The sequence below is a fragment of the Brassica napus genome, chromosome C2 (genome assembly GCF_020379485.1).
Source record: "Brassica napus cultivar Da-Ae chromosome C2, Da-Ae, whole genome shotgun sequence".
Classification (NCBI taxonomy): Eukaryota; Viridiplantae; Streptophyta; class Magnoliopsida; order Brassicales; family Brassicaceae; genus Brassica; species Brassica napus.
Window position 1 is genome coordinate 20,456,709 of NC_063445.1, and position 5,917 is coordinate 20,462,625.

The 5,917-nt window shown below is 44.9% G+C and overlaps 1 non-coding gene across 1 annotated transcript; it reads left to right on the forward strand.

The window, feature by feature from the left end:
• The first annotated feature begins 966 nt into the window (after window positions 1-966).
• On the forward strand, window positions 967-1,072 carry LOC125582684. The gene has a single exon (XR_007320140.1). It is a non-coding gene; the product is annotated as a small nucleolar RNA R71 (small nucleolar RNA).
• Window positions 1,073-5,917: the final 4,845 nt, after the last annotated feature.

Sequence of the window (5,917 nt, forward strand, 5' to 3'; positions counted from 1 at the left end):
GTTTTCTTCGCTTCCCCAACCTTTCCTTTACCCTTGGCTTCCACAATCTTCTCCAAGATTTCATCATTGATTTTCTCATCAACAATCACCACTTCATCATCTAAGTTGATGGCCACCTCTTCACCTAGTTTCTCAGCATCACTGGTGAGGGTTGTAGGAGGTAACTGCTTACCACTCCTAAGGGTGATAGCTTTGGCCTCCTTGGGGTTTTGGTCAGATTTTCCAGGTAGAGATCCTTGCTGGCGAGTCTGGTGAGTGTTCATGGAAGCAAACTGATTCTCTAAATTCTTGACTGTAGAAGCAAGATGTGAGAACTTGTTGTTGAGCTCATTGTAGCTTCCATCAATCTTGGAATGAAGGTTTTTCAACTCATATCCAACATGCTTCTCACTTCTAGTCTGAGACTCCAAGATTTGTTTCAGCAGGGTGTCAGTGCTGCTCTCTTGAGGAGCAGAGGAGCCAGATGAGGGGTTTTGATGAGGTTGATAGCTGCCTTGCTGGTTGTTTCGAGGCGGATAACCACTCTGTTGGTTGTTGGGGTAGGATTTCTGTTGGTAGTTGTTGTACTGAAAGTTGGGCTTTTTTTTGTACCAGCTACCATTGTTGTTGATGAAACACAGGTCTTCCTGACCTTCCAAGCCCTCAACCTCATGGACAACAGGTGGTGTATCTTGGCTTGGGTTACCAACAAAGTGCAGCTGCTCTTGTGTGGCTTTATCAGCAAGGAGGATGTCTATCTTATCCTGTAGAGCTTTCAACTCCTTCCTCGTCTGCTTATCATCTGTTCGACTGCTTCTGTCGTGGTCTCCACTGTAGACTGCATCACTCTTTACCATGTTGTCAACCAGCTCCTCTGCATCTTCCTCAGTTCTCCCCAAGAAGAACCCATTGCTAGCTGTATCCAGTCTGGCCCTGTACTTAGGAAGAGCACCACGGTAGAATGTGCTCAGCAAGCTCTCCTTAGAGAAACCATGGTGTGGCATTGAGCTTGGTAGCCCTTGAATCTCTCCCAGGCTTCACTGAATCCTTCCAAGTTCTTCTGTTGGAAACTGGAGATCTCATTTCTCAGCTTAGCAGTTCTTGAGGATGAGAAGAATTTCTCCAAGAATGCTCTCTTGCACTCATCCCAAGTGGTGATAGAGTGGCTGGGTAGAGACTTCTCCCACTGACGTGCCTTATCCCCCAAAGAGAAAGGGAATAGCTTGAGCTTTAAGGCATCTTCGGACACACCATTGGTTTTTGACAACCCACAGTAGCTGTCGAACCTATCCAAGTGATCAAATGGGTCCTCCAGAGCCAAGCCGTGATACTTGTTGAGGAGTCCTGACTTGACCTCAAAGTTGTTGGCTGCCACAGCTGGTGCTCGGATTCCGAATCTGTGACCATGTATGTTGGGGCGGTCGTAAGTGCCAATGGGTCGAGCTGCCCGCGGTTGGTGTTCTGCCCCTTGCGGTGGATCTGCCATATCAATATCCAAGTGGGCCTGGTGTTCTTCTTCTCTTCTAGCTCTAGCACACTCCCTCTCAAAAGCTCTGATGTCTGCTACTATTGGAACTAGGTTTGATTGACCCCTGCTCCTCAAGTTCATACACCTGAAAGTGAAAGGTAGGTGAAGAAGAAGAATCAGTAACAAAACAAAATTAAAATGACTTAGTCTCAAGCAAGTGACTAAATCTCAATGTTTAAATCTACTCAGAAACCATAGACGCGAGCGACCTGGCTGTGTCGCTCCGAAGACGTCGCTCCCGCCTTGCTCAGAAACCATAGACGCGAGTGACCTTAGGGTGTCGCTCTAGGAGGTCGCTCCCGGCTTGTTCGTCGCTCTCAAATCGACACAACCCGAGCGACCTCTGGGTGTCGCTGCGGTGAGGTCGCTCTAGGAGCTGGAGCGACTTCGCCTTGTCGCTCTAGGAGGTCGCTCCGAAGCGTAGATGGCGAGCGAGTTCATGGCGTCGCTCCCATGCATTGCTCGTCCAATGATCACTCTAATCACCTCTAATCACCTCCCTTGAGCTCCAAATGTACCCAAATGTCTCCAGGAACTCCATGTGGTACTTCAATACCTAATGGAGACATATGTATGCAAAATGCAACCTAGACATGGCTTAATCCGGCAACGGCGCCAATTTGATGTTAGGAGTTTTCAAGGCTCCTAAGACAAATGTTGTAGTATAGTGATTGTTGAACCAGTTCTGAGGGATATCAAAGCACTGAGAATGCAAGTACTCACTTAATCTAAGTGCAACCAATGATTTAGATGGGTTTTAAGCTATGACTAAAACTAGAAAGCAATAACAGAATGATACTTCTTGACTAAGGGAAAAGAGAACTCATGGGCATAGGGATTAGACCTTGGGTGATCAAGTATCGAAATAAGGATGGCAAATGATCAATCAAACTATCAACCTTAAGCCTAGACACAATTCTAAGCAAGCTCTATGTCTAGATGAATGCTCATTTGCTAACATATCTCAAATATCAAATGTCTTTGGTTGAATAATATGAAAGCAATCATTACGAACAAGTCTATTAGCTATCTTAGCATCTTTAACAACAAATGTCTTTGGCAAAGTATACTAAAAGCCTAGGAGAGTTGTCTCAGGCATTTCATCAAACACCTTTTGGGTGGGAAATGCTTATTGATCAACTTTTGAGTGGCCAACTCAGAAGATGCATTATGAATACTCTACTAGCAAGGAACAAGAATGATCTACACTAAAACATCCTAGAACTAACCTAATCACCCTTGATCTCCCTAACCCATGAATTCAAAAGGTGATTACTCACTAATCTCCATGATTCCTCTTAAACCCATATTGGATTTCAGATTAATCATGTAGAGAAATAGATAAGAAATCAACAATAACACAAGAACATAACAATCAAAATCCAAGAGATGAACTTCTCAAGAGAGTTTTTGTGTATTTCTTAATAGATCCAAAGATAATCTGCCTGGTGGTGGCTTCCAGAGTAAAAAACATAGGTTTAGAAAATAAAAACGTGCCTAATGAAATGACCAAAAAGGCCCTTGAGAAAACATGAATTCGGCCAAACAAATAGACGTGGAGCGACCTCGGCACGTCGCTGCGAGAGGTCGCTCCCGGGTCGTTTCCTCGCGAGCGACCTGGCTGTGTCGCTCCGAAGACGTCGCTCCCGGCTTGCTCAGAAACCATAGACGCGAGCGACCTTAGGGTGTCGCTCTAGGAGGTCGCTCCCGGCTTGTTCGTCGCTCTCAAATCGACACAACCCGAGCGACCTCTGGGTGTCGCTGCGGTGGAGGTCGCTCTAGGAGCTGGAGCGACTTCGCCTTGTCGCTCTAGGAGGTCACTCCGAAGCGTAGATGGCGAGCGAGTTCATGGCGTCGCTCCGGTAGGTCGCTCCCATGCATTGCTCGTCCAATGATCACTCTAATCACCTCTAATCACCTCCCTTGAGCTCCAAATGTACCCAAATGTCTCCAGGAACTCCATGTGGTACTCCAATACCTAATGGAGACATATGTATGCAAAATGCAACCTAGACATGGCTTAATCCTAATCTATATGATGAAAATGCACATGAATAAATGGATAAAATAATGTGAATATGCAAGATATCAATTAAAAATGACAAGGATGAATTGATACCAACAAGAATAGTCACTGGGCATAGGATGTGTATTGATTACCGCAAACTGAACTCTGCATCTAGAAAGGATCATTTTCCACTTCCATTTATTGATCAGATGCTTGAGAGACTTGCAAATTATCCATTCTATTGTTTTCTTGATGGATATTCAGGATTCTTCCAGATCCCCATACATCCCAATGATCAGGAGAAAACAACATTCACATGTCCTTATGGTACCTTCGCATATCGAAGAATGCCATTTGGTCTATGTAATGCTCCAGCCACCTTTCAGGGGTGCATGATGTCCATCTTTTCTGATCTGATTGAAGATGTTGTGGAGGTGTTCATGGATGATTTCTTTGTCTATGGATCTTCGTTTTCTGCTTTTTTGTCAAATTTGTGCAGGGTCCTACAGAGATGTGAAGACACCAACCTTGTGCTGAACTAGGAGAAGTGTCACTTCATGGTCAAAGAAGGGATTGTGCTGGGGCACAAGATTTCAGAGAAGGGGATTGAGGTGGATAAGTACAAAATCGATGTTATGGTTGGTTTGCCCCCACCAAAGACGGTGAAAGACATCTGAAGTTTTCTTGGTCATGCTGGGTTTTACAGGAGATTCATAAAGGACTTCTCCATGATCACTAGACCATTGACCTGGCTGCTGTGCAAAGAAGCCACCTTCAGCTTTGATGTGGAGTGTCTAGAAGCCTTCAAGAAGCTGAAAGGTGAACTCATCAGTGCTCCAATTGTCCAGCCACCTAATTGGGATCTCCCCTTTGAGATCATGTGTGATGCTAGTGATTATGCTGTGGGAGCTGTTTTGGGGCAGAAGAAAGATGGCAAGACCCATGTGATCTACTACGCGAGCCAAACCCTGAATGATGCTCAGATGAGATATGCCACAACAGAGAAGGAGATGCTAGCCATTGTCTTTGCCTTTGAGAAGTTCAGAAGCTACTTGGTGGGATCTAAAGTCATTGTCTACACAGATCATGCTGCGTTGAGACACCTTTTGGCGAAGAAGGATGCAAAGCCCAGGCTCTTGAGAAGGATTCTTTTGCTGCAAGAGTTTGATTTAGAGATCAAGGACAAGCCAGAAGTTGAGAATGGTGTAGCTGATCACTTGTCCAGGCTGAGAGTGGAGTGTGGAATTCCCATTGATGAAGGACTCCCTGAGGAACAGATCATGGCTATTGAAGCAGTGATAGCAGTTTGTGAGACTGGAAGGAAGCTTGAAGAAGTCAAGGCAACAGAAGAGAAAGAACCTTGGTATGCTGATTTGGTGAATTACCTAGCCACAGGAAAAGAGCCTTTGAATCGTGTGGATTATGCCAAGAAGAAGTTCTACAAGGATGTGAAGAGATACTACTGGGATGAGCCCTACCTCTACATTCTCTGCAAAGATCAACTTTATAGGAGAGTGGTTGCTAATGAGGAGATTGATGGGATCCTTACACAGTGTCATGGATCATCTTATGGAGGCCACTTTGCTACCTTCAAGACTGTTGCTAAGGTGTTACAAGCTGGATTCTGGTGGCCACACATGTTCAAGGACACACAAGACTTTGTTTCAAGGTGTGATTCATGCCAAAGGAGGGGAAACATCACCAAGAGGAATGAGATGCCTCAGAATCCAATCCTTGAAGTTGAAGTGTTTGATGTGTGGGGTATTGACTTCATGGGGCCATTTCCATCATCACATGGCAACAAGTACATCCTGGTAGCTGTTGATTATGTCTCAAAATGGGTGGACGCTATTGCAAGTCCCACCAATGATGCAAGAGTGGTAATCAAGATGTTCAAGAGCACCATCTTTCCAAGGTTCGGAGTTCCAAGAGTTGTAATCAGTGATGGAGGGTCTCATTTCATCAACAAACTGCTTGAGGGACTTCTCAGGAAGAACGGTGTTAAGCACAAGGTTGCAACTTCTTACCATCTTCAAACAAGTGGTCAAGTTGAGATTTCTAACAGAGAGATTAAGTCCATTCTGGAGAAGATTGTGGGGATTACAAGGAAGGATTGGTCAGTTAAGCTTGATGATGCGCTTTGGGCTTACAGGACAGCTTACAAGACACCTCTGGGGACCACACCTTTCAACCTATTGTACGGGAAAGCTTGCCATCTACCAGTGGAGCTTGAGTACAAGGCACTTTGGGCAGTAAAGTTGCTGAACTTTGACATCAAGAGTGCCAAGGAGAAAATGCTTTTTCAGCTACATGAGCTTGATGAGATAAGAATGGATGCCTTCGAAAACTCAAGGATCTACAAGGAGAAGACTAAATCTTTCCATGAAAAGAATATCCTAAAC